We start from the raw sequence: 17311 nt of genomic DNA on the forward strand, positions 1-17311 counted from the left end.
TTTACAGGTAAATTTGTTATTATTTTAACTAGGTAACTATTAAATAGTTCTTAACTATTTAATAGCTATTGTACCTGGTTAAAATAATTACAAAGTTGCCTGTAAAATAAATATTAATCCTAAAATAGCTATAATATAATTATAATTTATATTGTAGCTATATTAGGATTTATTTTACAGGTAAGTATTTAGCTTTAAATAGGAATCATTTATTTAATAAGAGTTAATTTATTTCGTTAGATAAAAATTATATTTAACTTAGGGGGGTGTTAGTGTTAGGGTTAGACTTAGCTTTAGGGGTTAATACATTTATTAGAATAGCGGTGAGCTCCGGTCGGCAGATTAGGGGTTAATAATTGAAGGTAGGTGTCGGCGATGTTAGGGAGGGCAGATTAGGGGTTAATACTATTTATGATAGGGTTAGTGAGGCGGATTAGGGGTTAATAACTTTATTATAGTAGCGCTCAGGTCCGCTCGGCAGATTAGGGGTTAATAAGTGTAGGCAGGTGTCGGCGACGTTGTGGGGGGCAGATTAGGGGTTAATAAATATAACATAGGGGTCGGCGATGTTAGGGCAGCAGATTAGGGGTACATAGGGATAACGTAGGTGGCGGCGGTTTACGGAGCGGCAGATTAGGGGTTAAAAGTGTAATGCAGGGGTCAGCGATAGCGGGGGCGGCAGATTAGGGGTTAATAAGTGTAAGGTTAGGGGTGTTTAGACTCGGGGTACATGTTAGAGTGTTAGGTGCAGACGTAGGAAGTGTTTCCCCATAGGAAACAATGGGGCTGCGTTAAGAGCTGAACGCTGCTTTTTTGCAGGTGTTAGGTTTTTTTTCAGCTCAAACTGCCCCATTGTTTCCTATGGGAGAATCGTGCACGAGCACGTTTTTGATGCCGGCCGCGTCCGTAAGCAACTCTGGTATCGAGAGTTGCATTTGCGGTAAATATGCTCTACGCTCCTTTTTTGGAGCCTAACGCAGCATTTGTTTGAACTCTCGATACCAGAGTTAAATTTATGGTGCGGCCAGAAAAAAACCCGCGGAGCGTTAACAGCCCTTTTACCGCCGAACTCCAAATCTAGGCCTATGATTTATTGACTATCATTTCGAGGAATTAAAATGTTTATACCTTATGTTCACTCCTTCTGTAAAAACATTATTATTTAGACTTATATACCCATGTGCAGGGATAGGCAAGGTGTCCTTCACTAAAGTTCTTTACCTTAGAAAATGTCCGCCACAGCCTTGGTTCGTGCCTATCCTTGCACATGGGTCAATTTCTATTGGATATGAGAAGCCTTGATTTACATCTTAAAAGTGAATATCACTATATGTACCCTTCATACACAACTATGTGATGTGGAACACTATTCGTTAAAAAAAGGAATTTTAACTTGCTGCAGGATGCATTTTTATAGCATTTCCTTCTCCCCGGGGGGAAGGAAGTGCTATCAAAATGCATCCTGCAGCGAGTTAAAATTCCTTTTTTAACTAATAGTGTTCAAAACCATTGTCTTATGCATAAGCACTCCAGCCAACAAATAAAGTCTACCAACAGTAGGCATTTTACTGGCATCCCCCAAATATTTGTGCAGTGCGGTTGCACCCTTCTAGTTCTCAGAATAACTATGTGATGTGGTTTATAGAACATGAATATGTCATAAACATGATGATATTACCTTTTTTGGGCCATTTCCACACAGGCCTTATTATATGTTTCAAAAATATTAGTGTACTAAAACACCCCTCACATGGATGCGGATGACAATTATATGGTAAATAACAGAGGACAAGATTTAGGCTGAAATATAACAATTTTTTTTTTTAGGCTTCTTAGATGAGGGGGCTGAGGTGCCTGGAGTGGCTCTCCTGGTTCTCCTGGGTTGTGTGGATTCAGAGGATTCTGCAGGAGTGCTAGCCACAGGTGAGAGGCTGGAGGCAGTGTCCTGCTGGTGTGTGAAATGCTCCACCAACACACCTAACAGTTGGTTTTGTTCCCGTCATCTGTTGTCAGTCTGCATCTGCATATCCGAAATAACTCTCATCATCTGAGATTGGTTCTGGACTATACAATTTAAAGATGCTGCCATGTCCCGTTGCAGCTCAATGGAACGCTGGAGTAAAGTCTGTTGGCTCCTGTAAAACCTGCGTTAGTCTCTCTGCATTCTCTTGCAGCTTGCTGTGAGCCTCCTCTGGAGGGAAATGTATTCGTTGCCCAGCTCAGAATACAGAGGATCTCCAGGCTGTTGACCAGCAGGGATTCTAGGTGCAGGTTCACCTCTAGCTGCTGTTGCATCTGGAACATCCTCAGCTTCTGCTGCATCTGGAACTATGACAGCTGGTGCTTCCTCGGGAACTATGACAGCTTGTGCTTCCTCTGGAACTATGACAGCTAGTGCTTGCTGAGGAACTATGACAGCTGGTGCTTGCTGAGGAACTATGACAGCTGGTGCTGCATGAGGAACTACGACAGCTATATGCTCCTCTTCATATGCTGGAACTCTTCCAAGGGAAGCAGATGGTGGAGCTCTCCGGGTGGACTGGTAGTCCCATTGCCGACTGGTGTGCGACCACTCAGCCTGTCCAGTTTGTATGTCCTGTTGGTAAAAGTCCTGACTGGCCTGATATAGGGACGGGGGGGGGGGGGATAAAGACATCTACCCTTTGGGGATGACTTGGCTCCCCCTCAAAATCAAAAGAATAGTCCTCCGGCCAGGGATCCTGCCAGGGCTCCTCTTCCAATGTTGGTGGTATGACGTCTGGGTCCTCAACAGAGGCAATCCAACCCAGCCCTCATGCCTGGGAGCATACTGTTGATGGATTCTCTGGCCTGATGGTTGCAGTGTAGGCATTCTCTGGCCTGGTGGTTGCGGTGGAGGCATTCTCTGGCCTGGTGGTTGCGGTGGATGCATGCCCGTTTGCACCCTGGTGACAGGAGGTTCTGTGGAGGAGTCAAATGATGAGAGGTATTAGTACAATCATATATATATATATATATATATATATATATATCCATGTGGGCATACAATGTACATTGATACATGCTAGGGCCTATACTCATTCTTATGTCAAACTCTATAACATGCATGTGCACATTGTGATTTGTGATATGAGGGATTTTCATATGCAAAGTATACATGTATGTGTTTCATACAATAGTTCTGTGTACATGTCAGTGATGGAGAAAATGTGTTCTTTAAGTGACACTATGGTCACACAATTTCCTTTAGCCTGATGTAGGCACATAACGTGCTTTCTTGAGCTAAAAGTATTGTGATGGCTATAGTGTCCATTTACTGAAAACTCTACATGTGGCTTGTGGCCTGTGTTACTCAAAGACATGTTAGTATTTAACTATTCCACCTCATATCCTGAATTTCAATGTGTTAAGTAGCATTAAATGGACAGCCAATCGGCTGTAATCCGATTGGCTGATCCAATCAGCCAATAGGATTGACCTCACATTCAATTTGCTGTTCCAATCAGCCAATAGAATGCAAGGTCAATCCTATTGGCTGATAGCATCAGCCAATATGATTTTTCCTACCTTAATTCCGATTGGCTGATAGGATTCTATCAGCCAATCGGAATTCAAGGGACGCCATCTTGGATGACGTTATTTAAAGGAACCTTCATTCTTCGTTAGGACTGCGTTTGAAGAGGATGCTCCGCGTCGGCTGGATTGAAGATGGACCCGCTCTGCTCCGGAAGGATGAAGATAGAAGATGCAGCCTGGATGAAGCCTTCTGCCGTCTGGAGGACCTCTTCTGCCCGATCGGATGAAGACTTTGGACTCTCTGGAGGACCGCTTGTGCCCGGCTGGGTGAAGACGGCTCAAGGTAAGGTGATCTTCAGGGGGTTAGTGTTAGGTTTTATTAAGGGGGGATTGGGTGGGTTTTAGAGTAGGGGTGTGTGGGTGGGGGGTTGTAATGTTGGGGGGGTATTGTATTTTTATTTTACAGGTAAGAGCTGATTACTTTGGGGCAATGCCCTGCAAAAGGCCCTTTTGAGGGCTGTTTGTAATTTAGTATAGGGTAGGGAAATTGTATTATTTTGGGGGGCTTTTTTATTTTATTAGGGGGATTAGATTAGGTGTAATTAGTTTAAAATTCTTGTAATTCTTTTTTATTTTCTGTAATTTAGTGTTTTTTTCCCCGTAATTTAGTTTATTTAATTTAATTGTAATTAATTGTAGGTAATTTAGGTAATTAGTTTAATGATAGTGTAGTGTATGGTGTAATTGTAACTTAGGTTAGGTTTTATTTTACAGGTAATTTTGTACTTATTTTAGCTAGGTAGTTATTAAATAGTAACTATTTAATAACTATTGTACCTAGTTAAAATAAATACAAAGTTGCCTGTAAAATAAATATAAATCCTAAGCAAAAAATGGAAATATCCCAATAAAGGGATATAAAAGAGCGCTGATGTTTAAAAAGAGAACAATATAAAATGTAAAACCAGATAATACACTTAAAAATATAGTAGATCAAATCTACCGTGTTAGTCCTGTTTACTGTCCATAAGCTGGTAGTAAAATAAAGGAATATAGATATCCTCCTAATGGGAATGGTGGGTCAGGCTGCTCCTCTTGATCCCAGAGAGTGTGGAACAACTGTTGATAAAAGAAGAATGGAGAGAGGGCGCCACAATAGCGTGATATCGTCTGGAATGCAGGTACAGATAAAAGTAAGTATTATGCTTACCAAATAGTGTGGCACTGTGGTCACAGCACAGTGCCACACTATTTGGTAAGCATAATACTTACTTTTATCTGTACCTGCATTCCAGACGATATCACGCTATTGTGGTGCCCTCTCTCCATTCTTCTTTCATAAATCCTAAGCTAGCTACAATGTAACTATTTGTTATATTGTAGGTAGCTTATGGTTTATTTTATCGGTAAATATTTAGTTTTAAAGGGCCATGATACCCACATTTTTTCTTTCATGATTTAGAAAGAGAATGCAATTTTAAACATCTTTTTGATTTACTTCTATTATTTAATTTGTTTTATTCTCTTGATATTCATTGCTGAAAAGCATATCTAGATATGCTCAGTAGCTGCTGATTGGTTGCTGCACATAGAAGCCTCATGTGATTGGCTCACTCATGTGCATTGCTTTTTCTTCAAATAAGGATATCTAAAAAATTAAGCCAAAAAAATAATAGACGTAAATTGTAATGTTGTTTAAATTTGTATGTTCTATCTGAATCATGAAAGAAATATTTTGGGTTTAGTGGCCCTTTAAATAGGATTAATTTATTTAATTATGTTAAATTAATTTTGTTTAATTAAAATTATATTTAAGTTAGGGGGGTGTTAGGGTTAGGGTTAGACTTAAGTTTAGGGGTTAATAAATTTAATATAGTTGTGGCGACGTTGGGGGGGCAGATTAGGGGTTAATAAATATAATGTAGGGTTCGGCGATGTTAGAGGCAGCAGATTAGGGGTTCATTAGTATAATGTAGGTGGCGGCGGAGTCCGGAGCGGCAGATTAGGGGTTAATAGTATAATGCAGGTGGCGACGATGTCGGGGGTGGCAGATTAGGGGTTAATAAGTGTAAGATTAGGGGTGTTTAGACTCGGTTTTCATGTTAGGGTGTTAGGTGCAGACATAACTTTTATTTCCCTATAGGAAACAATGGGGCTGCGTTAGGAGCAGGTGTTAGGTTTTTTTTCACCCAGCTCAGCCCCTTTGTTTCCTATGGGGAAATCGTGCATGAGCATGTTTTGCCAGCTTACCGCTACCGTAAGCAACACTGGTATCGAGGTGAGATGTGGAGCTAAATTTTGCTCAATGCTCACTTTTCTGAGGCTAACGCCGGCTTAAAGAAAACTTGTAATACCAGCGTTGGCTTAAGGGAGCGGTAAGAAAAAAGGATCGTTAGCCCCGCAAGCCTTACCGACAAAAACTTGTGATCTAGCCGATAGTGTGATCTATCTGTTTTTCATTACTTGCTTTTGGCTTAGCCCTGGAGCAATATTCAACATGAGTTTTTCAGTGCTCTCCCATAGAAGTCAATTATTGAAGGATTTAACGCACCAATACTATCAAATATAGGATTTGAGAGACAATTTTCATATACGCCCACAGAGCGCCCATGTTCAGCCTATTTTACGTGAAACCCCCAACAATTACGCTTTGTATTTTGTACTGATAAGAACGAATTTCTGGTTAATTTTCTAAATGTTCCCAAATTGCCCCCAAATTTAAGTGTAGTGGTGTCAACTGAAAATTGCCTTTACATTACATTTTATAGTGACTGTGTAATTACTATAAATATATATATGTATATGCTTATATACATGACAAAAGATGAGGAGAAATCCAGTAACATCTTCAAGTGTTTTATTAAGACCAAATATATATATATATATAATCCAAGATGCAATAGTGACAAAAAGAGATGTAAGACCTGCAGGCGGGCTGTCTTATGCATTTCAGCTACCTTATAGCCTTACTCATAGATGCTTATATACATATAAATGTATGTGTTAATATTTGTATATACACATATTAACACATAAATATATATGTATATATTCATATACATATATATTTCAATATGCTGCCCATTGCTGCACGACTTACCCCCTTTGCTGCGCTAGGTTCTCATGCCATGTCTGTCGGCATGAGAAGAAGGCTCCCATTGGAGACTATGGAATCGCGCAAAGCTTCCATGCACGTTCGCATTGCGGGGCGCTTCTAATACCAGCGCACAATTGCGTGCATTGGTATTACAAGTAGAGCACAAATATCAGGCTCGTGAAAATGCAATTTTGTGCTGAGTCGTACTCTAGCCCTAAATTTGTTTTTTGTTTTTTTTATTCTGCTTAGATTTCATTTGTCTTACATTTTTTATTTCCCTTTAACTTTAACCTTTTTGCTGCTTTATCAAATGCATGATAAAAATGTTTTCCGTTCAATCGCCCTTTTGTCTTATCTTATTAAATACAAAAAGAGGGGAGAATTGCGCTCAAGCACCAATCTGCATCAAAGAATTATGTCTGTGCACCAAGATACAAAGTATAGCAAATACAGTTTTCCTTCCTCTTCAGTCTAATATTGCCCTAAAAAATGTAAAAGAAATCATTTAGAAGCCTTTTCATATTATGCAGATGTCTGAACATTAGTCTGAGAACCCAACAGAGATGTAAACATATCAACTCTCATTGTTCAACCTATCTTGTGCTACAAGAATGATGTAACTGTGGTTCAGGTTAAAGCTTTTTGCTGTAACACAATGAGCTTAATATTGTACACATGTGATCAGTCCAACTGTTTTTCACACCCACTTTTTCTTAAGAGAAAAGTATAAATTGAAAACATGCAAAACACAGATCACTCCAAGTATTTTTTTGCAATAGTTTACCTTTCAATCCTGTATATGAAAAAAAAATGGCAGATGAATGGGGATTTGCAAAAGAGCTTCAGAAAATGGCTGATAGAGTTAAGGGTCTACCACAAGACAAACTTATTTTCACCTACAATGGAGAGTCATATCCCAGAGCAACATGCAGCCTTGAAACATTTGAGGCTATGAATTCATTTGAACTCAGGGAAGATGATATAATGATGGCTGCTTACCCTAAATGTGGTAAGTAACTTGAGCAGACATGTTAAGATTACATGATAATTATGATGTATTATTGCAACCACGACATTCAAATTTTTTTTTTTGTGTTTAGTTAGTTTTTAGTTTTATATATATGTATATATATATATATATATATATATATATATATATATATATATATATATATATATATATAGTAGCCAATAGGAAAGTCGAGTCTGATCAAAAATGAATATGATGTTGCTGATGATTAGATTTCGTGTTTGCTAGAAGGATTTCATAGTCTCATAACAAGCTCAATTTTTTAACTTAGTGCAAGTTATCTATTCAATATCAATTGCTTGAAAGTGTGGTTTGTTTACAAATATGAAACATTGTGAAAACACCAGTTAAAAGTTCAAAAGTGTTATTATAGGGCTTATCCCATTAAAATACAGCAACATTTCGGGCATTTTGGCCTTTGTCATGCTATTACACAATAGTCTACTAAAATACATTTTCCCACAATCCCATAGTCAACCGTTGACCTGTTACGCAGCTGTTTTCAATTCTCAATGAGTAGATTTATAATCTTAAAGAGACAGTAAAGTCAATATTAAACTTTCATGATTCGGATAGTGCACGTATCAAATTTGCATTGTTCTCTTGATATCTTTTGTTGAAAAGTAAAAATAGGTAGGCTCATAAGAGCTCGGGAGTGTTCACGTGTCTTTAGTACTCTATGGCAGCAGTGTTTTGCAACATTGTATAAAAAAGCTACAAATAATGTTGCAAAACACTGCTGCCATAGCGTACTAAAGACACAAGCACACTCCCAAGATCTGATGAGCCTAGATAGTTTTACTCTTCAATAAAAGATACAAAGAGAATGAAGCAAATTTGATAATCAAAGTAACTTGGAAAGTTGTTTAAAATTGTATGTTCTATCCAAATCATAAACGTTTATTTTTTACTTTACTGTCCCTTTAACCCCTTGGCAACCGAGGACGTGTCAGACACGTCCTACAAAGGGTGTCAGTTAAGGACCAAGGACATACCTGACACGTCCTTGGGTAATCTGAGCGCTGGAGGCGATCAAGATCGCTTACAGCCACTTAAACAGTATTGCAGCGATGCCTCGATGTTGAGGCATTCGGCAATACTGTTCCTGACTGCCGGGCTCTGTTTTGATCGCTCCCATGGAGCGATCCCTTCCGGTTTCAATCCACGTGGAGCCCAGCAGTCAGGCAGAGCATCGGAAGCTATCGGGCAGGCTTCTGATGCTCTGTAAGTGTGCTAACTGCCTCGGTGGGTCGAGACATAATAAATTAAAAAAATAATAAAAATATATTTTTTAATAAATTAGCCCCCATATAGCCCCTCCTCCCCCATGTGTCTTCAAAGATGGTGATGCCCGGTGCATCATGGGGCTTCTGGGGGTGTCCCTAGCCTGCCTCATCATAGGGGCAGGCTAGGGTCATCCAATCTGAGCTTGCCATAATAAAACATTTTTTAATAATAAAATATTCCATTTGTCTGATCATGTCAATATTAGTAAATATTGACTCTGACCAGTGTGGATCTCCCTCCCTCGCCTCACTTGCGTTTTTATGGGAGACAGATAGAGATCTGCCTTTAGGAGAGAGAGATTTAGCTGATATATTTGTTAAAAATTGTAAGATCCAAAGGTTCTTTTCAGAGGCATTAACCCCTAGCTGCCAGTGATCACTATAAATCACTGACAGTAGTACTTTTTGCTCTCTGTGCAATTTTTTAAGGGTTAATTTTTTTTAGTAATTTTATTGAGCCATTTAGTTAATTTAAATTTTGTGTTGATTTTTTTTAGTAATTTTTTGTGAGACCCAAAGGCACATTCCAGAGCCATTAACCTCTAGCTTGCCAGTGATCACTATAAATCACTGGCAGTAGTACAGCAGCACTTTTTTGCTCTCTGTGCACTTTTTTAGGGGTTCATTTTTTTTTTTTAGTAATTTTATTGAGCCATTTAGTTAATTTAAATATTGTGATGATTTTTTTTAGTAATTTTTTTTCTGTGACATATAAAAATAAATCATGTCACAGAGAACATATAGTGCTGAGGAGGCGTATGCCATCCTTTTGTCAAAGTCAGATGCCTCTATGTCTGACTCAGACCCCAATTTTGACCCTGCCATATGCTCAGATACATCATTAGATATAGGGGCCAAGAAACAGAAGTTATGAAGCAGCCGTCTAATGACAGCTGCTCCATAACTTGTCCACCTGCTCTGAGGCCGCAGACAGAAATCAACCCGATCAAGTTGATTGACACCCCGTGCTAGCGGCAAATCTGCAGGGGGCGGCATTGCACAAGCAGTTAACAAGAACTGCTGGTGCAATGATAAATACCGACAGTGTATACTGTCGGCATTTAACGATGTGCAGCAGACATGATACGCTACATCGTATCATGTCCACTCGCACATTAATAAATATACCCCATACAGTAGCTTGCGGTACATTTCAAAATAACTGCACAGGCTTCCCAGGACAACTTGCATGCACCAGGATACGAAGGGGGAGACCTCAGCTCTGCGCCAAGAGGAGCTGTTGACAGTTAAGTACAGAGACAAGAAGGATGTATATATAGGTCTCTGTATGTGGCAGAGCTGAGAGCACAATGAAGCCAGTGCGCATTGTTAGGTGTTATTTTCAGGGGGGGGGGGGGGAGTGTCAGTTAGCACTTAGCCGTTTTCTACACCTTCACCTGGAACTGAACTGAATGGGTTACCTGACGAAATATCTCAGGAACAGAAATCAGATACACAGCAAGAAAAGTCTAATCACTGTTCTGTTTATTATAAGGTGCACAATACTTTTATAGACAAGGGTTACAGCATATAGGGTTAAACAATGACGTACTCATAGCTACATCATCTTACACAGTATTGCTTGGAAACAAACGGTTAGATTATGAGCTTTGCGTTAGAGGCTGTGCGGTGCTAACGAGCAGTTTATGCTCACTGCTCACTTACAGACAGCGCTGGTATTACGGGTTTTTAAAAACCCTGCGTTAACCGCAAAAAAGTGATCGTAGAGCAAAATTTTGCTCCACATCTCACCTCAATACCAGCGCTGCTTACGTTAGCGGTGGGCTGTCTGAACGTGCTCGTGCACGATTTCCCCATAGGAATCAATGGGGGAGAGCCGGCTGGAATAAAAACTAACACCTGCAAAAAAGCAGCGTAAAGTCCTAACGCAGCCCCATTGATTCCTATGGGGAAAATACATTTATGTCTACACCTAACACCATAACATGAACCCCGAGTTTAAACACCCCTAATCTTACACTTATTAGCCCATAATCTGCCGCCCCCGACATCGCAGACACATACATTATATTATTAACCCCTAATCTGCCGCTCCGGAAACCGCTGCCACCTACGTTATACTTATGAACCCCTAATCTACTGCCCCCAACATCGCTGACACCTACATTATATTTATGAACCCCTAATCTGCCGCCCCCAATGTCGCCGCAACCTACCTACACTTATTAACCCCTATTCTGCCGCCCCCAACGTCACCGCCACTATATTAAAGTTATTAACCCCTAAACCTAAGTCTAGCCCTAACACCCCCTAACTTAAATATAATTTAAATAAATCTAAATAAAATTACTATCATTAATTAATTTATTCCTATTTAAAACTAAATACTTACCGATAAAATAAACCCTAAGCTAGCTACAATATAACTTATAGTTACATTGTATCTAGCTTAGGGTTTATTTTTATTTTACAGGCAAGTTTGTATTTATTTTAACTAGGTAGAACAGTTATTAAATATTTATTAACTATTTAATAACTACCTAGCTAAAATAAAGACAAAAGTACCTGTAAAATAAAACCTAACCTAAGTTACAATTACACCTAACATTACCACTATAATTAAATTAATTCCCTAAATTAAATACAATTATCTAAAGTACAAAAACAAACACTAAATTGCAGAAAATAATAAACAAATTACAAGATTTTTAAACTAATTACACCTAATCTAATCCCCCTAACAAAATAAAAAAGCCCCCAAAATAAAAAAAGCCCTACCCTACACTAAATTACAAATAGCCCTTAACAGGGCCTTTTGTGGGGCATTGCCCCAAAGTAATCAGCTCTTTTACCTGTAAAAAAAAATTACAAATCCCCCCCAACATTAAAACCCACCACCCACACAACCAACCCTACTCTAAAACCCACCCAATCCCCCCTTAAAAAAACCTAACACTAACCCCCTGAAGATCACCCTACCGGGAGATGTCTTCACCCAACTGGGCAGAAGTGGTCCTCCAGGCGGGCAGAAGTCTTCATCCAAGCCGGGCAGAAGTGGTCCTCCAGACGGGCAGAAGTCTTCATCCCGACGGAATCTTCTATCTTCATCCATCCGGCGCGGAGCGGGTCCATCTTCAAGACATCCGACAAGGAGCATCCTCTTCTTTCCAAGGCTATGACTGAATGAAGGTTCCTTTAAATGACGTAATCCAAGATGGCGTCCCTTCAATTCCAATTGGCTCATAGAATTCTATCAGCCAATCGGAATTAAGGTAGGGAAAATCCTATTGCTGATGCAATCAGCCAATAGGATTGAACTTCAATCCTATTGACTGATCCAATCAGCCAATAGGATTGAGCTAGCATTCTATTGGCTGTTCCAATCAGCCAATAGAAAGCCAGCTCAATCCTATTGGCTAATTGCATCAGCCAATAGGATTTTTTCTACCTTAATTCCGATTGGCTGATAGAATTCTATCAGCCAATTGGAATTGAAGGGACGCCATCTTGGATGACGTCACTTAAAGGAACCTTCATTCAGTCGTAGCTGTGGAAAGAAGAGGATGCTCCGCGACGGATGTCTTGAAGATGGACCCGCTCCGCGCCGGATGGATGAAGATAGAAGATGCCGTCTGGATGAAGACTTCTGCCCGACTGGAGGACCACTTCTGCCCAGCTTGGATGAAGACTTCTGCCCATCTGGAGGACCACTTCTGCCCGGTTGGGTGAAGATGTCTCCCAGTATAGTGATCTTCAGGGGGTTAGTGTTAGGTTTTTTAAGGGGGGATTGGGTGGGTTTTAGAGTAGGGTTGGTTGTGTGGGTGGTGGGTTTTAATGTTGGGGGGATTTGTAATTTTTTTTACAGGTAAAAGAGCTGGAGGACCTCTTCTTGCCCCGCTTGGATGAAGACTTCTACCGGATGATGGACCTCCTCTGTGCACCTTGGATAAAGAATTTGGCTCCGCTGAGTGAAGACGACTCAAGGTAGGGAGATCTTTAGGGGGTTAGCAATAGGTTTTTTTAAGGGGGATTTGGGTGGGTTAGAGTAGGGGTATGTGGGTTGTAATGTTGGGGGGGGTATTGTATTTTTATTTTCATGCAAAAGAGCTGATTACTTTGGGGCAAGGTCCCGAAAAAGCCCTTTTAAGGGCTGGTAAAAGAGCTGATTACTTTTGTATTTTAGAATAGGGTGGGGAATTTTTTATTTTGGGGGGCTTTTTTATTTTATTAGGGGGCTTAGATTAGGTGTAATTAGTTTAAACTGCTTGTAATTATTTTTTATTTTTTGTAATTTAGAGGTTTTTTTTTGTATTATAGAATAGTTTATTTTTTTGTATTTTATGTAATTGTAGGTAATTTATTTAATTAATGTAATGATAGTGTAGTGTTAGTTTTAATTGTAACTTAGGTTAGGATTTATTTTACAGGTAATTTTTTAGTTATGTTAACTAGGTAGCTATTAAATAGTTATTAACTATTTAATAGCTATTGTACCTAGTTAAAATAAATACAAAGTTGCCTGTAAAATAAATATAAATCCTAAAATAGCTACAATGTAACGTAAATTAGTTATATTGTAGCTATATTAGGGTTTATTTTATAGGTAAGTATTTAGTTTTAAATAGGATTATTTTATTTATTTTTAGGAATATTATTTTGTTTAATTTAAATTATATTTATGTTAGGGGGGTGTTAGGGTTAGGGTTAGAGTTAGGTTTAGGGGTTACTAAATTTATTATAGTAGCAGCGAGGTCCGGTCGGCAGATTAGGGGTTAATAAGTGTAGGTAAGGTAGCGGCGACATTGGGGGGGCAGATTAGGGGTTAATAAATATAATATAGGGGTCGGCGGTGTTAGGGGCAGCAGATTAGGGGTTCATAGGGATAATGTAGGTTGCGGCGGTGTCCGGAGCGGAAGATTAGGGGTTAATAATAATATGCAGGTGTCAGCGATAGCGGGGGCGGCAGATTAGAGGTTAATAAGTGTAAGGTTAGGGGTGTTTAGACTCGGGGTTCACGTTAGGGTGTTAGGTGCAGACTTAGAAAGTGTTTTCCCATAGGAAACAATGGGGCTGCATTAGGAGCTGAACGCTGCTTTTTTGCAGGTGTTAGGTTCTTTTGCAGCCCAAACTACCCCATTGTTTCCTATGGGGATATCGTGCACGAGCACGTTTTTCCAGCTTACCGCTACCGTAAGCAACGCTGGTATTGAGGGTTGAAGTGGAGCTAAGTTAGGCTCAACGCACAGTTTTTTGAGCCTAACGCAGCCCCTCACGCAACTCTAAATACCAGCGTTGTTGGAAGGGTGCGCTGGAAAAAAAAGCAGCGTTAGCTATGCGGGTCTTTACCGACAAAACTCTAAATCTAGGCGTTAAGGGTTTATTTTATAGGTAAGTATTTAGTTTTTAATAGGAATAATTTAGTTAATGATAGGAATTTTATTTATATTTATTTAAATTATATTTAAGTTTGGGGGCGTTAGGGTTAGACTTCAATTTAGGGGTTAATAACTTTAATATAGTGGCGGCGACGTTGGGGGCGTCAGATTAGTGGTTAATAAATGTAGGTAGGTGTCGGCGATGTTAGGGATGGCAGATTAGAGGTTAATAAAACTTAACTAGTGTTTGCAAGGCGGGAGTGCGGCGGTTTAAGGGTTAATATATTTATTATAGTGGCGGCAATGTCCGGTTTGGCAGATTAGGGGTTAAATTTGCGATGTGGGGGGGCCTCGGTTTAGGGGTTAATAGGTAGTTTATGGGTGTTAGTGTACTTTTTAGCACTTTAGTTAAGAGTTTTATGCTACGGCGTTGTAGTGTAAAACTCTTAACTACTGACTTTTAAATGCGGTACCAGTTTTGACAGGAGAGGGTCTACCGCTCACTTTTTGGCAGACTCTTAATACCAGCGCTATGCAAGTCCCATTAAAAAAAAGGATATGCAATTGACGTAAGTGGATTTGCGGTATTTCCGAGTCTGGCCCAAAAAGTGAGCGGTACACCTGTACCTGCAAGACTTGTAATACCAGCGGGCGTTAAAAAGCAGCGTTGGGACCGGCCAACGCTGCTTTTTAAGCCTAACGCAAGACTCGTAATCTAGCCAAAAAGAAACTCATTAAAATCTAATTGAGTAAAAAGGAATATTTTTTCATAAGCGGGGAGTGTTAGATATAAGTATATCTGGGCGCATTGCCCAGCACAAAGCAAGGCCGTTGGACATCTTATAGAGATAACGGGGGCATCCAGGCGCATCACCAGGGACATTTACAAGGCCATTCTTGATATACAAGTATTCCTAACATCAGCATATTTATCAAAACATAATAAGCTGTTATAATAAACTATAATAAACCATTCTTGACAAAATGGATGCCTAAAGACAAAATGGCGTCAGTATTGCTAAATATATTCTAACGGCATATGGGTGGGGTTGATCTTGCAGATCAGCTGCTGCAGCCCTACCTAATTATGTGGAAGACAACGGCCTGGTACAAATGCAGATTGCAACCCACAATGCTTTTTTGTTGTTCAAAAAAGCAAACCCCGAAATGAAACTGACTTTTTACAGTTTCAGCTCCAGATCATTTTGGGGATTTTGTACCAAGATGCACCTGCTCCCTGATGTCATGAACCCACCTCTCTCACGATTCCACCTTTAATTTGGTTCTCTGATATCAAGCAATACCACCTTATTTGCTAATTAGACCTTCTGTTCAACTATAAATCGTTAATTCCGCAAATTACCTTTGCTGGTTATTGAAGTGTTTATGTGTAAACCTCAACAGCTTCATCCTCGCACCTTGTAAACCTTGATTTCTCTCCTAACAGCTTCAGTTTTGCCCTTGCTAAGAAGGGACTCGGATACCAACACTCTAGCAGTCGCTGCAGGTTTTACTAACGTCATCTCCATCAGCAGGTTCACACTGCAGCTCTCTCCTTATATATTCACATTGGCCTCTGGAACACTAGCTGTTCAACATACCGACTACCAGTTCCACGCAGTTACTAAAAGACTCTGCACATTCGCTATCACCACAGCAGCTAGCCCTGATATAGGGCTCATCATTTAGGCTAAGACTCGCACCGGAGTATCAGGTTCCGTATTGCACATTGATACCTTCCTTTCTGTTGTATCGATCGTGCTGCTTAATACTTATGTAAAAACTGTCAGCCGTTTAGGAATCAGTCCGGGATGCAACCCAACTGCTAGCGTGAATAGAAAGCACACGCTAGCACACTGAGAAATAACCAGGACGTGACCCACTCAGGAAACAGATGAGAATGGTAACAAAAATAATAATTGTTCCAGTATGCAAGGAAGCCACAAAGGAAAAAACGTCCCTTTAAGCAGGTTAGAAAAATACAAAGATAATGCTCTTATTTGCAGTTTTGAAAATGTCCCTTTAAGCAGGCTTGTAACAAAAAGGCAAAGTTCTCTCTTGCAGCTTGAAAAAGTAAAAGACCCTTTAAGCAGGTTTGCAACAAACAGAAAGACAAAGTTCTCTTTTGCAGCTTGAAAGTAAATGTCCCTCTAAGACGGCTTATAACAAACACAAAGGCAAAGCTCTCTTTTGCAGCTTGTGAAAGAAAATGTCCCTTTAAGCAGGCTTATAACAAACAGAAAGGCAATAGTTCTCTTTTGCAGCTTGAAAAAGTAAATGTCCCTTTAAGCAGGCTTATAACAAACAGAAAGACATAAGCAAGGTCAGGCAGGCAGTAGTCGGCATCCAAACATCAGTAGTAGAATAAGGCAAAAGCAAGGTCAGGCAGGCAGAAGTCGGTATCCAAATAACAGTAGCAGGGTTAAGGCAAAAGCAAGGTCAGGCAGGCAGAAGTCGGTATCCAAACATCAGTAGTAGGGTTAAGGCAAAAGGCTTGGTCAGGCAGGCAGAAGTCGGTACACAAGAATATAAAACAGAATTTGGTATGGTACTCACAAACTCCAAAGGGAACAAACAAACGGGCCCCGAGTAAGATCTCCCGCCGTGGTTTAAAGGCAGGAGCGGCGACGTCATCAGAGGGGTGTGTCGGAGGAAGCATCACGTTGCTAAGCAACGTGACGTCATTTACTCAGAGAAGATCCAGGAGCCGCGGAGACACGGCGATGAACGGACAAAATCATGACAAAAACTTAGAGACTTAAGCCGTTGTTTATTAAGGTTATGCTGCAGTAAACTGCTCAGGACTACGCATCCAAACATCTCATTTGAACTGTGTCATTCTATATCCTTAGCAGTCCTGATATAACCATATTGTTGTCATACAATACTTCAGTGTTTGGTCCTTTGCCTTATTTACAAACCATCAATACTACTGGTATATATTGGTTCCCCTTATGAGGCTATATTATTACAAATATTGAGGTACTTGTTTCCTTACTAGTAAACATACTTCTTTATTTGCCAGAGTCTCAAGGCCTGCCTTAGGGAAGTCTTATCCACAAAAAAT

The 17311-nt window shown here is 39.9% G+C and overlaps 1 pseudogene; it reads left to right on the top strand.

Moving 5' to 3' along the window:
- The first annotated feature begins 7402 nt into the window (after positions 1–7402).
- Positions 7403–17311, top strand: part of LOC128655696 (sulfotransferase 6B1-like) — a 42154-nt pseudogene continuing 32245 nt past the window's right edge.

The sequence above is a fragment of the Bombina bombina genome, chromosome 4 (assembly GCF_027579735.1).
Source record: "Bombina bombina isolate aBomBom1 chromosome 4, aBomBom1.pri, whole genome shotgun sequence".
NCBI lineage: Eukaryota > Metazoa > Chordata > Amphibia > Anura > Bombinatoridae > Bombina > Bombina bombina.